The sequence below is a fragment of the Stegodyphus dumicola genome, chromosome 4, assembly GCF_044657685.1.
Source record: "Stegodyphus dumicola isolate Sdum_Otavi_A_Nest chromosome 4, ASM4465768v1".
NCBI classification, from domain to species: domain Eukaryota; kingdom Metazoa; phylum Arthropoda; class Arachnida; order Araneae; family Eresidae; genus Stegodyphus; species Stegodyphus dumicola.
This window is the reverse complement of record NC_140771.1, coordinates 155,738,991-155,761,325: the sequence shown is the minus strand read 5'-3', so window position 1 is coordinate 155,761,325 and position 22,335 is coordinate 155,738,991. Positions and strand designations below refer to the sequence as shown.

At 31.9% G+C, this 22,335-nt stretch overlaps 1 protein-coding gene across 1 annotated transcript in view; it reads left to right on the top strand.

Moving 5' to 3' along the window:
- The window catches only part of LOC146997729 (acetylcholine receptor subunit alpha-like 1), a 562,185-nt gene that overhangs the window by 136,669 nt on the left and 403,181 nt on the right, over window positions 1-22,335 (top strand). The window lies entirely within an intron of this gene.

Here is a 22,335-nt window from a genome sequence, read left to right as displayed (position 1 = left end):
AAATTCCATAGCCCTTTGTAGAACTTCTTCTGCTGATAAAACTGGCAAAACTGAACAACCAAAGGAAAGAATCAGTGGAAAGGAAACTCAGTCACTCACAGACTGGATCAAAAATGTCTCGACAACAGCTACATAACTTTTGGAAAGATTTAAGCGCACTAATTCTTTAATAGGAAAAATACAAACACTAGTAATTGAAACTATGAAATTTATGACTGAATTCAATTATAAACTTTAATCGCAATCACAGCATTACCTACTTGCTGACTTCATTAAATAACAAGACCTTGAAATCAGGAACTTTCTTAAATAATTTCTTAAAAAACATGACATAAATGTCATGCTTGTCAATGAGACACACTTAGGACCTTGTGATAACCTTCGTGGTCAGGTCTTCAAAATTCTTCTTAAAGATCGCTTGCAAAAAAGGGGGGGACGTCCATTTTAAGGACTACCTCTTTTAGCCCTTTCACTTCAGGTACTGTCATCTTTGAAGCTACGGTTGCGAAGATTTTTAATAAACATGAAGACATGACTTATTTCGGCTATAATCCGCCTATTACTAACGGAAATCTTGATACGCTCACGAACGCGCTCTCTCTCTCTCTCTCTGTTTGGTAATAGCAAGGGATATCGATGTTAAAAGTCCAGCGTGGAATTTACGTATTCTCAACGTAAATGCCATGACTATCATTAACTATGCTATCAATAATGGCATGAATGCAGATGAACCAGAAAAAACCCACGCGGTACTATCACACGAGCATAGTATAGAATCTGGATACTATAATCACTAAACATATTACACAAGTTCCTTATTTAGAAATACTCTATGAACTCTCTTACGATTGCCTTCGAATAATGTTTACCTTTATTTATTTAACCCTCTAAATAACACTCCAGTAAAAGTTATAGAAATCGTACAAAATAAACTCCCCTTTGGGCGTAATCTAAAATCTGAAAGCTTTCGATTTTTTTAAATTTTTACTTTACTTATTGTTGTTAAATTCATTAATTAATTCAACTAAGCAAAGTTTTATTTGAAAACGACGTTTAAGACATTTGAGGTCTGGTAATTTGCCAGACAGTGTCAATGATTAATTGAAGATCTACATTTGTAATTTATTTATTATTCAGAGGTTTTGCATGCCTTATAAATAATGAATGAATTGTTTACGTAAATATGTGGCATTAGAAATATCTTTCATTAATTACAATAAGGAGGTAAACGTTCATAATAGTATAAATTAGGCTGAATTGCATGAATTGAAGATATTATTATCATAACATCTTCTTAACAAATAATAAAACTGCGGTAGAGTTTAATGTAAATGTCTCATCTCGATAATATAGATCCAATGATTAATAAGTTTAAACTTTTCTTAACCAGAAACTAAAACCTGCTGTGTAAAAATTTGAATAATATAACTGGGAATATCTGAGTATCATTAAGGGTTGCTTTAGTTTATGACTCTTTTAAACATGATAAAAATATAATATAAACGATACTATAATACATTTCTTTTTAAAAATATTAAATTCTTGCTAAAATACAAAAGCGTGCAGATCTGCGATTTAGTATTGATTTGCTTGTTTGGTAAATGTGTTAAACTTATCTTTATTAGAATACGAAATATTACTGTTGCATCAAAAAAATACCAGTGTAGAAGAAAACGAATAACAACTGTAATATGAATATATAGCCTATGAAGCATTCGTTATTAATTACAATATTCGAGAAAATTTTATCAAGGTTATAAACAAGGCATATCAACTAATTGCATTTTAAATTACATCTATTGAGACACTACTAGCATTGCTTGTGTTCATTCCTCTTTGCAAATAATGACATTGAAGCCTACAAATAACTCAGAAAATTCAGGCTTTTAACAAATTTCTATGGACTATTTTTAACTAAGAACGTAAAATAAGGAGTTAGAAACATAAATAAAATTATGATATGGAATTTTATAAAATCTACCATTTAAGTATAAATCGCATGAATTACATATAAAAGTATACCTGTTCTAATATTTAACATTATATGTAACAAAAAATATGTTGATGGGATTAAAAAATGTATGGATAAATAGGAAATTAAATATCCCGAGATGCATAGAGTTAGAAACTTGTACAGTTTTAGGAGTTTGGGTACCATCCAAAGTGATTAAACAGTTTTACAAGTTTAGGTACCATCCGAAGCGACTAAACTCTTAGTAGATGTTAAACGATATATTTTAAGTCTAAAATAGCCACTAAAATTTTAAAAGGGTGTCAAAGACCCTTTATTTAAAACGAAATTAGATTAACAGTACTCTTGCACTTATGACTTCGCCAGAATTTATGATGAGAAACTTAAAAGCATTAGTCAAATGTAACACGCTTTGTCTGACAATTTAAAAACCTCATTTTGAATACAGGTTCTGGACAGAAAACTGAAAGGGAGAAGTGAAAGTACAGATCCAAAACAAAAATAACTAGTTAATAAAATTAAAGGAAACTCACAAACATTTTTATTAATTATTGCAATGCTACAAACGGTCATAATAATCAATTGGTTTTATTATACACTGAAAAACCAAAACATTGTAACCACCTACTCGGTAACGCATTTCGCGACCTTTGTCCAGCAAACCAGTTGCAGCTCACCTTGGCATGGATGCCGCAAGTTCTTCGTAATGACTGCAGACAGGTTATAACAAATGTCTAAACAGCGGTCACACAAAGTCGAGATATTCCGACGTGGTGATGTTTGAGCTCTGAGCTGCTGCTCTTTGTCATCCCAAATGTGCTCTATCGGGTTACAATTCGGCTAGTTAAAGGGCCAGGACATTAATTTGATTCATCCTTATATTCCTCGAAGCACTCCAACAGAATTCGAGCCTTGTGACACGGGCGTTGTTCTGCTGGAAAATTCCATTTCCATTTGGGCAGACAGACAACATGTAAGGACGAAATTGATGCACAGTTATGTTCAGATAGTCCACAACTTTCGTGGTTTAGTCTATCACAATTAAGGGTCCCAGAGTCGCTCATGAGATCGTCCTCCAAAGCATGATACCGCCAGCACCAGCCTGGGTATGACCTGCTGTAGAGGGAGGAGCAACTGTTCGCCTGGAAGACGGTGTACCCTGACACGACAAGGTACGCCGTCTTTCAGGTGAACAGTTGCTAGCGATGAATAAGTAATAATGATTCATCTGACCAGGCAAGTGTGTTCCGCTTACCTATGGTCCAGTCTCGATCTTCCAAGACGCACTACAAGCGTAGCGGACAATGACGCTGAGTCAACATAGGCACACGAGTGGGACGCCTGCTCCGCAGTCCCAATCCAAAAGTATCCGCTGAACTGTCTGTTCTTAAACACTTGCACTTTCACCTGCATTGTATTATACTCTTAGCTGAGCAACTATATGGGGCCGATTTTGCTATACCAAACGAGACAATCTCCGGCGTCCTTTTTATGTGATGACCTGTGGACGGACAACACCTTGCCGTCTACTGCTGATTTTGCTGTCATTTATCCACTTTTGCTGTCATTATAACTAGCAACGGCATATTGTAAACAACCTATCAATCGTGTAGTTTCGGAGATACTTGTTCTGAATCTTTCGGGTCGTTACAATCTGCCCTCTATTAAATTCACTTAGCCTTTCCCATCGCTCACAAAAGTAAGTGCAAGAATGATTGGTTATCTTCCCAACAGCAGTTAAATACCATTCCCATCTTATCACGTGTCCGCTCGGTCATCCAAACGAGTTCGCTGTAAAACGTGGAGATGGTCATAATGGTTTGGTCGTCAGAGTAAATTAAATGCATTATGCATCAAATGTGTTTCAAATGCAAAAATCAGAGAAATAAAATTTTAAAAATACTGAATGAAAATTAAACTAATAAATTCGTATTCAGCAGTAAATGATATCACTGAAAACTAATATCTATCAAGTCTCGTGGAGAATAAATTGGAAACTTTTTGTTTTTCATTAGGCCAGTAAATGCCACTGTGCTTGGATGATCAATTCACTATAACGTAAGGTAAAATTCCAAAACATGTGTGCAAACATGAAGTCTATAATAAAATTAGATAACTTTCAAATAAACCAACGAAAATAAAATTAAAAGCTAAAAATGTTCGCCTAAATTTAGATTAGTTTAACAATATAAATTTTTAGATGCAATTATTTTAAATTTAAGTAAGAATTAGTTACATTAGAGTCATTAGGTTTATCGACTGTAGGAAAAGTGAAAAATGTGTAACATCGTGGCTGGGATTTGAACACCAGACCTCCGATTACTAGCCGGACGTACTATCTAGTTACACGACGATGGAACACGGAAAGGAGGAAGAAAATACCTTAATAAAGCCTAAAGGTGAAATAAGTTGCACCCTAAATTTTCATTTAATATTTATTTTACATGCGGAATTTTCAGAGTAATTAAAGATCGAAAAAAGTGATTTGTAGTCTCAACCATATATCTCCCTTTATTAATGACACTTTTTAACGACCTAATACTTGTCTTTGGAATTCACGCACTTTAAAAAAAGGCAGAAATAAAGCCCTACAGTTCAGAGTTGTGCTGACCAGACGAGAAAGTGTTTAATCACTCCGTACCGAAGGACCCGATTTCGAATCCCGGAGAAAGCATGGATGAAAATTGTCTGTTCTTTCGTAGAAGGCAGCAGTATCTCACCTATTAGGTGTCTCCATAATAAAGAGACCGCCGCTTCCTGCCTAAGTGTTGGCCAATGCTTATAATGGCTAGTGCCCGCCATTGGAGGGAAAAAAGTTCGTTATAAAAAGTTGTTGAAGAATTTCCTTTGCTGGGATTTCTTTTGTTAAAACCGAGGTATTGAAAAGATGGATATTGTTCTTTAGCTTTGCGCATGAGGGATATTGAAAATATAGTAATTAAAATTTGCTCCAGTAGTAGACATCCATGGTTGGTAAATTTGCTTAGATTGACTCTTCATAGTTACGCGAATTATTTACGAATAATTAATCTGATAGATGTTAGAACTCAAGATAAAATTCAAGTAGTTTGAAATATGCTTGTACACAAGCTCGTTGAAGTAAATAGCAAGCGTTAAAAAGATGTGTTTCTAAAGCACAAGGATTCTCCGGCATTCCTGCCGTATCAAAAGCTCATTCTCCAACGACTATATAAGTTCCTTCTACAGCTATTCATCTATTCGCAAGTCAGCACTTTGAAGCTAAAACCCAGCTGCTCTCTTAGATTCATTTATTTAATTATTACATCCTTCGCAAAGTATCGGTAATCATCAGATACAAATTCTTTCGTCTCCAGAATTCCATTTAACATCGAAAGAAGGATAAACATTTTGTGCTCAGTCAAATGGCGCAAGAGAGAAATAAACGCGTAAAATTGGTTGCAAGTAATCAAAGGGAAACGCAGTAAACAGCTTTTGGTTCGTAATGATTATACGTTTAGTAAATCGCTTTATGTTTCCACTCGTTTGTTAAAGGTTCTTCAACTAATGGTAACGCCAGCTTTAAGGAGGAATGTGGACCGCACTCCTTATAGTGCTCTTTGAGTGCAACAAAGTTAGCATATTATAATGCTTTCTCGACATCGTCGCTTCTAGAATTTAAAGGAAGTTTTTAAAAGGATTAAACGACAAATTACGGGGAGCTAACGGCTAACTCACAAATTTATTTTCATTTTTGGTAATTTATCGATGTTAGCAACTATTTACTTGTTATTATAAATATGAACCAAGAAAGATAGAACAGAGTTTGACTCATGTTCTAATTGTTAGTAAAACAAAAAAAAAATTTTTTTTCACAACTTAGATCTGTCTTCAATATTTCATCTATAAAGAATTTGTTTGGATTCAGTAAATAAAAGCTTTCGAACCACAAAAAAAGAAAAGACGCTTGCAGTTTAAAATCTTCAGATTTTTGTCTAATATGTCGGAAAAAAAATGTTAAAAAAATCCTTTAGAAACCATTATAGCATTTAATGAAATTAATTAAAAAATAGGAGAAACTATACAAATATTTCGCATTTTTTTTTCTGAAATAAAAACACTATTTTGGGCTACAGACTCCGGAAACTAATTTTTTTGGCCGAATAAAATTAAAATTTAACTGAGAAAAGCATGCAGTTCCAAAATTTTCTCTGCTTGATTTTTATGTTATTTTTTGATCGTAAAGCTTAATAGTTTACGATCAAAAAAACATCAAAATATTAAAGAGGTCAATACTATTTGAACAAAATTTTAAAAGCTATGTGAATATGAAAAAATATAATTGTGATCTGTACATTACTACAGAATATTATCTTCCACATTAATTTTATTCTACACGTAAACATTAATATACACAGTAAGACTCAGAAATTTTGTTATGCATATTAACATTCGTACCAAAAATAAATAAATTTGTTATTTGAAATGAACTAATTTCAAATAATCAGCTCACACCTACGGTCAATATTTGAGGGCTATTAAGTAGAAAAATTCCTCAAAGGGATAATTAGATTAATATGCAAGGTTAAATGTTAAATTACGCTCAAAAAACATGCGCTGCTCATGTGTGAAAGTCTGCCATGTGATCTGATGTATCTAATCTATATTCAAATAAAGTAAAGAGAGAATCCGTAGAAGGTTTGAAAAACCATTTATGAGTCTACTTAAATAGTCTTGACCAATGCGAAGTGGATCTGAAATGTGAAATATTTAACAGTTTCAAATTAAGTCCTTTAGAACACTGAATCTACATCTTTACAAAAAATGCTTCAGTATTCATATTACTCATAAAAATATATACAGTTTAACAAAATAACTAATTTAATTAATTTGAGGAGGTAAAACTTTATGACCATTGGTGAGGTCACATCGCAGAATTTTGGACAAAAATTGGAAACAAAAATGCAATATCTCAGCTATCTCAATGAATATATTGTTCTTATGATTCTGAATAACTGACGCAGTTAAATTTCAGAAAACTGAACCTGTGGTTTTTACGCCAATAAGAAAAAGTACGGTTTCTGCATGTGATGATGATACTAAGTATTCAAATTAAATACATACATGTAAATACTTTTGATTTTTCGCCTGATAACTTTCTTTACACTTTGTTTACACTTTGTTTACACTTAAAGGGCTTTAACTAAAAGTAAGCCATATTAACTTTCTTACTAAAGTCATGGTTAGTGAAATTAATTTACATCTTAGGTTAGCTCGGAAAATAATGAATCGTTCACATGTTACTAATTTTACAGGGACTTGTTGTTAACTTTATTGGAAATTAAGTGATAGCAATTCATTACTACATTTGAAATGAATCCTAAATTTTACTGAATCTGCATCCTAAAAACTTTTCGAATTTTCCAAACTTCTAAACCCCCAGAAATCATGCGAAGGGTGATAAAGAAGAAGAAATAAAACAACCTTTACTTGCCTTATATTAAATGTTTTAAAGGGAAAATCTGAAATTAGCGTTTAAAGAAACAAATTTAAAATATTTTTTAAATATGCATTTATACTCAAACATATAAATGAAACTTAGTAAAATGTAATACATAATTAAAATTCCTAAATTTGGAGGCTTGTGTAATATGACAAAATATTGTGTGCGTATTTCATATTTTTTATATATTTTCCAGCGTCGAGAGCAAGTGTAGACGGAGGAAGGTTATTTCAAGACTCAAAAAAGGTAATTGCTAAACATAAAATAATACTAAATCCTCTTTAGAAAATAAAACAGATTAGCACTTGGGGATGTATTTTTACTTCCTTAAAGTAAAAAGGAAGTATTGTAATGGCGAAGAAATTCAGGCAGCATATTTCAACGAAAATATCCATTTTGCCCGATCTCGAATGCAATTTAACGGTTTTTTTTTTTTTTTTTTTTTTTTTCGTCATATCTGTACGTAAAGACAGAATAAAAGACTCTTTTCCTCCAAAAAAATTATAAAACTGATTTAAAATGAATTCTGAAGAGAATTTTTCGTGGCCTCTGTACGAACGTATGTACGTACGTACGTATCTCGCATAACTCAAAAACAAGTAGTCTCAAAACGTAGAAATTTTGTACATAGGACAGCTATAACATGTAGATGTGCACCTCGTATTTCGGTTGCAATCGGCCGCACCAAACGTATATAAATATATTTTTATATATAACCACTCTGTTACCCGGCTAACTGATCTCAGTTTCTTTACTCTTATATGTTTGTAAATTGTACATTTTTTGCTTTAAAAATGATTGAATTATGTTGTTCTAATCTTCCAGTTAAGGTTTTTATGTCTATTGTAAATCTGTATGCAATATTTTTGGAATTATCCACAATTTTAAAGTTGTTTAAGTGCCGCTAAGCCTAATATTTTTTTGATGGCAGCCATTGCTTTTTTACATTTGAAACAGCAGACTAGTGGATTTGTTGTAATATGAACGAAATATAATACTGTTAAGTGAATCTAGCGCCAGAGTGTCGCTATGGTAAACAAATAGAGTGAATTTTAAAGAATGCATTTATTTTATTGTGGTTTACGCGCTGTAAGCGAAGTAGATTTAATTCAATCCAATAAATTTAAATCAAATGCAACAAAAAATGCGTATAATTTAATATTCCGTACAAGGAAATCATGTGGTGTAGACATCAGATTTTTTAATTTAAATGATATTGTAGGTTTAATCTGTAAAACTAAGCTTTTTCTAAATTTTAAATTCTGACCTTTAACGTTAAGATTACGATTAAAAAGATTCAAATTTCAAAATAAGCATAAAGGTTCAAGTTTCATAATCGCTAATATTTTTAACAATTTGTGGAACTGGATGATTTGAATATTTGAATGTTTTGTCCCTATTTATTATTTATGTTTATAGCCCAACGAAAGTAATGCATGACATAAATTTTAAGAACAAATCAAACTAAGTATTTAGACAGCTCACTAATTTGTAATTTGAACTAAAAAAATTCAAAATTATAGTGGTGCTGCATTTACAAAATACAATGATATGCATTTTGAAGTATCCATGATTTCTCGCTTCTCCAAGAAGCAAAGATACTCAGCCAAATTTGCTACAGGAAATATTCTAGATATTTTTGTTCCTTAAAGAAAGGGACCTTATTTCATTATCCTTCAAAGCAAGTAGAATTTTTTTACAATATCAACTTCAGTGTATGTTTGAATTTTGGCTAATTAACAAAATCTTTAAAGAATATTTCAGTCATTTTAGATGCCATTTCAACAAAACATAATGCAACAAGAAAGGAAAAAAATCTCGATTTCTAAAGTAAAGATAAACAGTAAATCAAATTTCAGGTACATTGAATTACCATTTCTGAATCTATATCACAAAGGGCAAATTACGGAGCACTTTCTAAAACTAAAGCAATGCCTCAGCAATTTAATTTAAAATACTAAACAAGACTCTTGATACCAACTTCGGTTTCTAAAAGAAAAGAGAATAATACGCCCGAAAGCTTTTAAAATAAAATTCTAAGAACTATAACTGACGAAGCACGAATGAAAATTTCCTTTTTCTAGAGCCATATTCCCTCCCCCAAGCACTTTTATTCCTCATTATGAATAATTCGGGAGAAAATTTTCCTCTCTAGGAAAAGAGGAAGGGAAAATGCTAGATACGCTGTTTCACGCGTAAAACTTTTTTTTTTTTTTTTTTTTTATCTCACGGAACTCATTGTCGATGTTTAAATGCATTTGCTTAAGAGTTAAAAATTTCTCTATATTCTAATAATCAGAAAACGTTAGCTTAGTTTCTCTACTGAAGAGGTTTTAAAAACCTTTTCTGTTTTTTTTATCTTTGAATTTTCTTCTGGAGCTGATAATTTCCTAAAAAGGTAAGATTGTATAATGACATTGGCTGAAGGCTTTTTTAATAACCATAAGTGACAGATAGCATTTTTTTCTTTTGTATGATCGTTAAATCTTCGGAAGACTGAAACTTATTAAAAGTTATGATACTATTAGCATATGATTACAGGCTGTTTTTAATAATTTTAAAAGATGCTTTTGAGCGCTGCTTCTTCTTCAAATTTCATAAAGGGATTAAAAAAATTTTGACTTAATTATGCCTTCGTTATATATTTAAAAACTTAATAATATGCTTTTTATTCAAAAATATAAATCTAAATTAAACGCACTTTATAATAATTTAATGTCATAGTTATACGACAATTTAAGAGAAACAATCTTTCAAGTACTCCTTCTCAACCGTTTAGGGATAGTTATAGAAAACTAAATTCCACAGAAGTTCTCAAGAAATTCAAATGTTACGCCGTTTATTGTAAGATAGAAAGCTAATAAAATTTTCTGAATAACACGTGAAATTTTGCTTGACTGATTGCAAATTTGAAACAAGGGAAATTTTTCCTTTTTTCATAAACAACCACAAAGATAATTTCAGTTCGCTAAAAACAAGCATAATTATAAAAATTATGGCTCTAAACTCCTAAGGATATCATCTACCAAGAAATCATTTGAAATCTGGAAGGAGAATAGTTATAGGTGAAAGTTTATATGTGGCGTCAGTAGAGACGATCCGATTATCTCTATCAATATTGATACAATGGCATCTTAGCTTGGAGGGCTATTATGTAGAAAGCTGGCTCCAAGCATAGGCAGTACAGGCAACCATCTAGAACGCCAGTTTTTAAAGAGAGTTAGCTAAGTTTCTATCACAGGCCATAACCAAATAAAAATATATCTAGCTTTCAGTGATTATTATATTCAATTTTTATGAGGCATCAGCAGTACTAAGTGCCTAAGGTGCAAAACGAAGAACTTTTAAGTGTGAAGGATATGGTTCCGTGAAACCACATGACTCCACTTTTCTAAAACACAACTTTATTAACACGACTATTTATTAAGTTAAGTTAAACAGAAAAACTTCTACACCAGCGATTCTCCACCGATGGTACGCGTACCACTGGTGATACGCAAGAGAAAAATAGGTGGTACGCTAAGAAACAGATTATCTTTTACTATTAAGTTCAAAAATCTCGTGAAGAAAAAGAACAGTTGGTAGAAATTTTCTGTGATCGAACTCGAACTGAAGATTTCAAAAATAACATGTTTGTTGACTTTTGGCTGAACCGAAAAAAAGAATTCAAAGGCATCTCAAATAAAGCTATTAAATTTTATTGCCTTTTTGCACAACCTGTTTGTGGGAACAAGGAAAATCTCAATGTTATATTTGAAACAAATCTTTAATGTTATATTTGAAAAATAAATACAGAACAAAATTAAAAGTGGATGCTAATTTACGGTTGAAACTAAGTGAAATAAAACCAAACATAAAGAAGTTGATCTCTCTTAAACAGATCCAAGTTTCACACTAAATTTTAGAATTTAAGTATTATAACTTAAATATTGATAATTAAAAAAATGGTAACTTATTTCTAATCTAACATTTTTATGTGTGCATATTTAATACAAATAGCCAATAAGTTGCGCAAGTGGCAAAATGTATATTTTTTTTTAACATTTCCATAGATAAATTGAAAAATGATCATTGTAAAATGTGGTGGCGGTACTAAAGTTTTTCAATTTTTGTTTAGATGGTACGCGTTAGTCAAAAGGTTGAGAACCGCTGTTCTTACACGAATACTCGATTCGCGGGCAGACTCGTGATCCCGTGATGAAGCCGCGTTTCAGGTACGTACACGTTGCATGTGCTGAAATGAACAAATATAATTTAATAGTTGGTTCATGGAAAACTCGCTAGTTACATAAGAAACATATACATCATTCACTGAAGATAAATATTTTCTGCGTCTTACAAAATGCAATGTATTTAAATCCTTTTCTTCGTACAACTGGAAATGCTTGAAAGGAAAGATTTTTTTTTTACACCTACTTCTCAACAGGACTTAATAACAAGTAAAGCAGTGGTCAGGCAAGGCGGTCGGCTCAATTTAGGAAGGTATTTTATCGCTTGTAGGGAGTTTTGTCTTTATTAACAGGTTACCCAATTATTTTGCCTTAATTTTCATTCTAGTTTCGTCAATTCCCACTAGTATCAGCATTAGTTCATGTATTAAGAACAGATGTCTTAACAGAAATTTTCTGGAATGTATAGCTTCCATCTCACTATTCCGTCTAAATTTTATTTGAGTTGTATTTTCTAATATATAAGCTATATAACCATTAGCTGACAATTAGAAAAGAAAGCTTATTTTAAACTACTAAATTGGAGTTATTTTACTCAGAACTTTAAGACAAAACGATAAGCCATCTGACTATTAAGACACAATAATTAAGACACTGACTATCTTTACAGGTCCAGCAGCGAAGTTTGGCCAGCCCTGGTATATAGAAATGGAAGTGCTGATAATTACACATGATAGCAGCATATACTGCATGGTATTTACATAGTGTTTCTAAAGAAAATCTCTAAAGAAATTTGACAAATCACAAATAATGAAAAAAAGTATAATTTATCTGGTCTTTAAAATTTAAAGATATATATTTTCCTTACAAAGATTAATTATGCAAGATTAATTAAACTAACGCAAAATTATTTCTTGAAAAGAAAATAATCAGGAACAATGTAGCCATTCAACGTGCACTTTTAATTTATAAATGTCCGTACGTATTAATCTCACGTCCAGGGTATACTATATCAATTAACATTTCCTATTTTCTTCTCATGGTTCTTTTAGAAAAGGTAAAAGGAATATGTCTTTACTTTCACACTATCCTCCTACTTTCATCTTACCAATTCTTTTCATATCTGGCGTCTTTATATGGCAGAAAATAATATCTATTACAGTGAATTTGTGAAAAAGACACTAATTTTAGCTCTTATGAATTGATTTCAAGAGGAATCAACATTAACGTATAAGGTATTTTCCCGCCTTCTTAGCATGCCTTCGTGGTGTAGTGGTCTGCACGCTAGACTCGCATTCGAGAGGTCCGTGGTTGGATTCCCGGTGAGGGCATTGCTCATCTTTCATGACTCCTTTCAATTAACCTAATGTCACTACAGTGGCGCACGAACTAAAAGGGTGGTGAAGGATGATTCTCCACACCCAGGATTTGGCGATTGAGTCCCCTAGTTGCCCTTTAAAAGGGTTAATATATAAGGTATTTCTCCCGCCTTCTTAGCAAGCCTTCCTGGTGTAGTGGTCTATACGCTGGGCACGTATTCCAGAGGTTCGTGGCTCGATTCCCGGCGAGGGCGTTGCTCATTTTTCAACACTCCTGCTTCCAAAATACCTAAAGTCTCTACAAACGTTTGAGAGTAAACAGTACTAATTCAACAGAATGAAATCATATCATATTATATAAAATTACACAATTAAATTCAGAAAAATCTTATTTGAAACTGATCTCTCTCATAACAACTGCTTACTATTGTTAGTAAATATCTGAAATTGTATAATAAATTCTGGCATGAAACAACAATTTTCCCACATGAAAGTTATTATAAACTATTATCTATACTATTAAAAGCTGTGAGCGTCTCTGTGTTTTTTGTTTGTTGGTTTTGTTTGTTTGTGGCATTATCCCCTGCGGAACGGCGGGCAGTTGAATTTAGAAAGTGGTACTTCCCGGATTCCAAAAATTTGTTGGAAGCCATTTCGCCCATTCTCATCTTCATACGACTTTAATTAGCGGATGTACTAATTAAAAACTCTGAAAACGCTAATTTTCACCGTCATTTTTCCGAGTGGCAACAGTTTCTTACGCTGTAAATAAAAATATGCTTTATTTCGAGAAGTGTTGCCACTGCTCGCTTTCAAATCATAGAGTTTGTTAATAAAAAAAAATTTCTATGTTTTACAAAATATAAAATGAAAATAGCATTGCCAAACATTAAATATACTATTTCTGACGTTGAAGAAAGCACGCGATTGCATGTGATGACACTGTATGTCGAAAATTGTTCATTAAAATGTGAGCATTTTAAATTAATAACTGCTGTTGGCAACGTTTCCAGGTTAGAATAACTGACATGATATATTATTTCCACGTGAAATCTTTTATTAGTACTGAAAAAATGTGGTTATATTACATGAAATTTAAATCATGACATCATACGTATTAACCTGAAGTGTCAAAGGTCCTTGTTTCCTGGTTCGGCAATAAAAACTTATTTACAAATTGTTTGTTGCTTGGAAAGAAGGAACTAATTTCTTTCATACTGAAATGTGTTTCATACATTTGCCTTTCAGGGGTAACATAGAACTTACAAATTTTGCTTTGGCTGCACCCTACTCATCTGGAGTGCTTGCTCACTAGTACAAATATAATATGCTCGAATCTATCAAATATATCTTTTCTTTGCTACAACAAAACTTACTTTTATGAAGGATCCAGAATGGTTGCTAAGGTATCAAATATTTGAACAAGAAGGAAAATGATAACCATTTGAAATTTGTTTCAGATAAACATGAATAAATAAGTATTAAACATTTTAGACTATCGCCTTCTAAATTCAAGCTTAACGTATGAAGAGGTGTCGCAAATTGATATCCTTGTTGTACAAAATGTTTTATCCCATCAAAAAACCGAAGTCAGTTATTGAGATAAAATAATTTTAATCTTACACATATATATTAAATTACATTTATAAAGATCTCAACTTTGCAGACCGTTTTCTTCTGAAATACAAATCATTAGAATATCGTACTACAAAAACTTATATTCTTCTTTTAAATAAAAATAACACTTATGCTAATAATGTAGATACTAATAAAACAACTAACTTTCTTTTACAGGTTAGAATTTGATTAGTAAATAAGAATGAAATCACTACCTGGAAGCTGAGGTACATGAAAAATAAATACCCTACTAATAATCTTGTTACCGTTTAAAAAATTAAAATTTTATAAGGAATCTCATGAGATACTGTTTTTAAATGGTTCCCTTTCTTACACTTTAAGCAAAGAACTGTTACAAATTAGATACTGAATTAAAGATACTATCATGCCTCTTCCAATGGCAACAACTTTCGATTTTTAAACGGACAAGGTTTTGCTCTCAAAATGAAAGCAACAGCCTTTCTTCGGATGCTAATAATATGCTTCATTTTTTAAGAATTTCTTTAAAATATTTTTTTAACAACAGCAGGATTTTGAGACATATAAATGACTGTGCTTTAAATAAATTGATTTTCTTACGATTCTGAAAATTCAGAGGAACAAATTCGAAATAAAACGAAATCGCTTAGGCATCATTTTAAGACAAAATATCTTCAAAAACTCTCAGTTAAATTAAAATTGATCTCATTTGCGAAAGAACAGTTATTTTAGAGAGAACCCTTTATAAATTTTAGAAATTTTCTTCGCAGATTCTAAAACAAATTAAGTTATGGAAATTCATTTATAGAGAAAAGAAAGAAAGACAAAATAAAAAAGGAGTCCAGACTTCAGAGATAAAACCATGATGAGGAAAGTCTAGAAAATTAATGCTGTTGATGAACTCTCTTTTCCTCATTAATGGAAAAAATCTACTTTCAAGTAAATCAAATTAAGGTAAGCGTCGTCTAAGAAACGGAATGTTCCATGTATTTAATCACAGCTTCAACTTGGGATATCGATACTAAAAATTTATTTTTTATTATAACAGCATATGAAATATTCTCATTTTCCATTATTTCATAAAATATATATCGAATTTTTTTTTATTGTAACTTTGAGAGAAATAAAATAATTTCTACAGAAAGAAATGTTATGTGAGTTATATCGCTGTTACGAGGGTTATATCGCTAAAAGGACAAGCGAAACTAGAAGGAAAATAAAAGGATAATAAAAGGATTTGCAAAATTAAATATGACTTACGCGTATAATAATCGCTCCCGATTCATGCCATTAAAGCGGTTGAAATTCGACCACATTGCGTTTTCCCAAACATTGTCGTTTAAAGTTCTGTAAGCAAGTTCTCGCATCTTTTGCAACAATTGCAAAGATTCTTCGTCTGTTAGCTGGAGTTCTGAGAGAAATTTTTGAACTTTTATGAGTCATAAATTTCTGAAATTTTTTAAACTTTTAAGTATCGAATTTATCTAATGCAGTTGCATTAAATAATATATCCATCACCTCAATAAGAACTCTGATCGAGTGATAATATTAAAGTGTACCATTTCTTATATCCTGAATAATACTAATGATTTAGAAATTAATCTCAAGCTGAAGAAACATTATTTTTATTTTATTTTTCCAAATTAGTGGAATTTAAAAATTAACGTAAGAGATCTGTGGAAACTGCGGTGTAAGAAAGAATAACACCCCGAAAAAAATTAATTAAAGGAAATCAGTATTATTACCAGTAACTTCAGTTTAGAACTTAAAGAGTGTAATTCTATTTCTTAATATCACGAAACAATTCTAGTTTTGATATCAAAGTGCATGCCAAACTTTCTTTAGTTCGTCTCCCACAAAAGCCCCTTCTTTAGTTTGCCAGATCCTAAACAAAACTTAGCTCCTCTCTACTTTCTTATTTACTCAAGGTTTGCCTCTCGAACACAGCCATTGATCAGGAACTTAGCAGTTTGAAAGCCACTTAAAAACTTATAAGGACTTCTCATTTTAGATTATTCACCAATCAGTTAAGAGCGTCCATGAGAAAGAAAAGATTCTTCATCTCTGTTCAGTAATAATAGTAATTTCGTTGCAATTCCTTTCTTGTCCGCTGCTAATTAGAAAACTTCCTGAATATGACTTAGGAAGCAAATTAAATTGGTTTAACTAAAATTGATAATATTTGAATGTATCTGCCGTAATAGTGCCAGTTACTTTTGTCTTGCCAATAAAATATTCAGTTCTTCTTCAAAGATCCTATTCTTTACAAGAAAGCTTTAAAAAGCGTAAATTTATAGCAGCCCTTGTTAAAGTTTCCTAACATATAATGGACAAACAAAACAAACATTAAAGTTAATCAATTTTCAAACCAGACATTAAGATTTTAGTTTGCCAAAATCATTTGAAAATACTTTAGCTTTTCAAATGCGGCTTTGCTTCTTTTCGTTGTTTTTCTTTTTTCTCGAAAATTCTTTATTCCCTTTTTTATCTATGGCACTGCACTTACTTATTAACACAACTATCTTGGCACAGTTTGACGATTTGGTATAGATGAAAACGTAAAATTTACATATCGGGTGCAAGCCGGTGGTTTTCGCAACATTTTTTGAAAAGATTCACAAACTATTGATATTTATTGTAAGTTGGCAAATATTATCATGGTATGAAAAAATATTTACGTTAGTAGTTTGAATTGCTAAAATATCACATTTAAAAACACGCATTTAAAAATAAAAATGCTCACATTAATCTTCAAATTTCACTATAATTTTTTTCCACTATTCTCCTTTCCGAGACACACTGATCTATTTTTGCTTAAAGAACTGCAGAGATGCGGCATCGTGCAAACGTCCGCCACCGTTAGCTACCTACCAAACCCATCTCAACTTGTTTAGTAATTCTGCAATAAAATTCTACATTACTCAATAATTTTATCTGCAGTGGCTGGCATATTTCTCAAGCGCATATTTCAAAATTAAGTTCAGGTAAAATATATCACAATTTGTTTATAAAAAACGTTGAAACTTGGTTTACAGCAAAAAGAATGCATACGACCATGGCGACTTTGCTTGACTGAAAACGCGCACGGTGTCCTGGTTACCTCACTTCACATCTACCAACTTACAACGTCCTTATCGTAGCTACCTTGCCTAACATTACTCTATTAAATTAGTTGCGATAACAAAGTAAGTTCCTTATTTAATTACACTTGAAGACAGTAATAGTGTTCGATCACTGAAATATCTTCTGCTGATATAAAATTTGAGTCAACTAATGTTGTTTTCCTTGCACTGAATTCGTAAAGTAATACTCGTAATTAGTAGTACCACTCTTAAGTTTGTGGTTGTGATGCTAAATTGATTATGTAAACGTATTACAGAACTAAACACTCCAAATAAACTAAGGTTTGAAAAAGCTTTACCTTTAAAGTGTGAGATAAATGTTGATAGCTGAAAATTAGCAAAGGTTTCTCAAAATGGAGAATACTCGAAAGTCAGTTCACTAGTTCCCTTCGTACCTGATGTGATGTAATGTCATCATTTTAGCAACGCAGTAACAAAATACCTTCATACGAGAAATTATTCATATTTTGGTTCGTATACTGCACAGCAAAAAGATATAATTAATTTTCATTCTAAACAAAATTAAACATAGGCATTGTCAAAGGAATAAACTTTTTGTTTTACTGTAAATCGCCTATATATTATTCTTTGAGAAATTTTAATTCTAAACGCTCTTTTAAATTGTTGCATAAAAGGATTACCTTTCTGTACAGATGGTGACAAAAGTATGACGAGTTATTCTGATTTTCAAAAATAACATTGATTACAGTTGTCCTCTTGTCACATAAGCAACGACTTTCCCTGTGAGTAAATGTTGAACGGTGCTCAAAGAGGTCACTTCGGTATTTGCAACTTCAGAATAAGTAGCTGAACACAATAAGTTTTGTATTAAGAGTAAATCTGTTATGATCTTAACAAGGGTAATTCAGAAATTTCAAAGAAGGCAATCCTCAGCTTTCAGCCATAATGCTATAAAAATATGCTGTAAAAGAAAAATACCTCATAAATCTCTCCCGAACGATTAGAATAACAAGTTACAAATTTGCAGCCTTAAATGAATATCAAGTTAATCATAATGAAAATAAGACTCAAACCATTTGGAATGGCTGTTGAGCAAAATCCCAGGAACAAGAAAGACCTCACCTATCATTTTAGCCAAATATTCGCTCAGTTTCATACCAGTGGAAGTTGAAAAAGATAAAAAGCCAAAATAAAATAGTAACTAAGGTAAAGCATTACAGTTTGGAAACATTAATCTCAAAGGTCTTGAATTGCACTTAACAAATAATAATTAGTTACAAAAGTTATATGATAAATTTCAGTGAACTGAGAATTTAAAGTTTTAGAGTGACGTCAGTTATTCAATATTCTACACAAGAATGAATTATGATATACCGAAATTTAATTGCTTTATTAAAGAGGTAATTAAACAAATGTGCGACATTAAGTACGAGTCAAAAGTAAATTTCTTTTAAAGATTAAAACTTACGGTTAAAGCAAAGTTTGTAACTTCCTTTAATTAAATCGTGTCAATTGGAAAACTTCCTTAAAAGTTTTCTTTTAAATAGTATTTCTCATATTTAATAATTTTATAAAGTTTAAAGAATCTTTACCTAAACTACCTGAAGTCTTGATGAAATTAAAACTGAGTGCGTTTCCTCAAATTCCTTCTCGTAATGAATAAATAGTTCTTTGAAATGTTCTAATTAATTACAGATACCGAGTGAAGTATTGATGTAATTGTGTTTTAAAAGAGGCCTCAGAATAGTACTGTTATGTTAATGTTAATTAACATAACAGTACTAGCAATTAAGCAGTTTTTCATTACACTTATCATTATTATACCCTTGCTGCAAGCACGCAGATGATAGTGCCTCCAGTATTCTTGTTTTTTCTTCTTTTTTCCTTTATCGTTATGCAACTATAAAAAATCCAGGTTAGTTCCATGGAAAATAGGAAAAATTTTAAAAACCTAGCAAATGTTTATAAGAAAGATATCACTGTAGAATAAATTTCGATATGTCTTCATTTCCTAATGTATCTAAAATATTAAATTTCTAAGAAATCTAAGAAATCTGTGGAAAGTGAAAAAAAATGTGGACAAACAATTTTTTTTTCTATAATGCATAAACATACATGGAAAATGAAATCAATATGGAGGCATTTCCAGTATGTAAAAATGCCCTGATCATGTTCATTTCAATATTTCTAACCAGAGCAAAAAGAAAACATTCGTTTTGGAAAATAAAATTTATAAAAATTAGTATTGAGAAATTATGTAAATTGGGCATAGAGTATCAATCAAATTTTGTTCAGTATCCTAATGGACGTTCTAAGGGTTGTCTTTGAAGTGTGCATGTTAGGAATACCCATATCTGTAAAGAGTCAAGCAATTAATATATCATGGAATAGGTACGGGTACTGGTACAGGTAGAAGTGGACGGGACACCAGAATTTCGTAGCTGGTCGTACAGGTCTCACCATAGTAACTGTGCAGTTCCGCCTCAGTTTTCATGCAGAATACCCGGAAGGCGGACCGAGGATCTTCCACCCCTCTTTCCCTGCCACAGTATCTCGAGAGGATTTTCCGCTCGCTTTGTAATTTTAATGTCCGCTTGCAACATGCACACATACATTCCAAGATTCAAATCTGGGCCCATCGCTTCGGCAACCAGCGTTATTAACCACTATAAAGTTTGGGCTACAGCATTTTATAGAAACACTGCCCGCTGCAGTTGCAGCTAGTTGAACGGCCCGAGTCGGAATTGTCAGTAACGGTAAAGTACCTGCTTCAAGTGAACTCGCTACTTACCGCGACCGTAGAAACAATGCCTAGAGTCCGGCGTTAGAAAGTCTTCCAGCATAGCCTCGATAGTGCCGAAAGAACAACAGTTACAGAACATCATTTCGAATGTTTGCATTCTGCCTATTGTGCTTACTATTCTGCAATAAAAGCACTCAGCCGTATATCTGTTGTTATTTAAATTTGGAACATGTTATCCTATATAATTAATTCAGTTTGATGATTCAGAGTATGTTTAGGAAATCGACCTTGCAGTTGAGATGGACAGTTTCTGTATCTTCTAAATATTAAAAGAAAATCTACAGATCTTAGTTTGATGAGTGAAGATCATATTAAATCAAGTGATTTGGAGAAAAAATTAATTTCTTAATAAAACTGAGTATTTATTATTATGTCCGTTGCTGTTTTTATTATTGTTATCATCATCATCATTATTATTACTACTAGTAATAGTAGTAGTGTAGGGTTTTCCTTATTTTGCATAACAAATTTATTTTAAGTTTGATACCTATTCTAGACTTCTCAACTCCCCCTCTCATGCTCTCGCCAGGATGTAATTTTAAAGTTAAGTGAAGTGCTTTTTTAAACGTGTGAATATCTTAGTTTATTTAGAGCGTGTTTCGCTAGCCAAGCGAACCTTTCGTTGTTATTTCGCGGTCACGCTAGTAAGCCTCTTGGCCTTATCAGATTAGTATCGCGCCGGTTAGATTCCTGTGAGTCAACCTCTTAGGCGTAACTTAATGCGCTCTTGCACTATTTATTTCAGGTCTGACTTATATGATGTTCTATGTTTTAATTCCCACCGCAGCAAGTGGACGATGTCTTTGTAACGCACGAAGTCCGTGCCTTTCTGTTAACTAGTTTGAATTAATAAAGGGTTATTTTTACCCTTTGTCTGAGTCAGTAGTTTTATTCACGCCTGTGCGAGAATTCGCCCGGTCATGATAGGGTCTATTCTAGTTTATGTGGAAAAAGAGAGACAGACTCTATAGTAGTAATTACAATTGCAAAGCTTCTAGCTTTGAACCACTCACGCTCTTTTTCATTTACAACTGTAGACAATCTATTCAGAGAGAAAAATAGGCTCCAAATAATGATGAATTTTTTTGTAATTTATAAATAAGTATTTTTTGATTTATTTGTTACTATTTTTAAGAGCAGAAGTATTTAGATATATGTTTTAAAATAGACGACTGAAAACACTCGTTTTTATGACTTTGATTTTCGTTCTGAAAAGTTACATTATCTAAGTGGAATATTTAATAAATATTAAATAGAAAATTTATGTTAAGTAATACTAGATTTTCCACTTTTATTTACGTTACTTGGAGGAAATTTTTCTGTTTAATTCATTCCTCGCTCAGTTTAATGTTCTGAAGAACCTTCTTAAGAAATTCATTTTCCAAAACTTTATTTCCTTACTTTACATTATGCTACCATGCATATACCACCCACAGGCCTTAAAAAATATTGCCACTTAGTGAAATGCAATTTCTTTTATTTATCATTCACGCGGCCCCACGTAAATTAATTTCAAAGTGCTGCCATTCAGAAAAATATAACATCTTTAATTTACCTTCCAGATTTAATGAAGCTGTTATTATTTAATAAACTGATAGATTTAAAAACAATTATCGGCCTCTTAATAATTTAAAGCCTCTTGGCCTTATTTGATTTTTAATAACGTGTCTAACTGATGTAAATTGAAAAATATTTAATTTACACTACACCTAACAGATAATCTTTATAGAAATTTGCAGAGTTATTTTAATTTATAAAAGACGTTTTTAATGTACTATATAGCGTACGTATAGTATAAAATCTTTTTCTTTTTTTAATTCAAACGGCAGTAAGTACCTTTTAAATAAAGTGCTCAAAATGACTTCAAAATTCAATACATTCAAATAATGTCATAAACTTATTTTATTTTTCTCAAAGCTGATTACGCTGGAA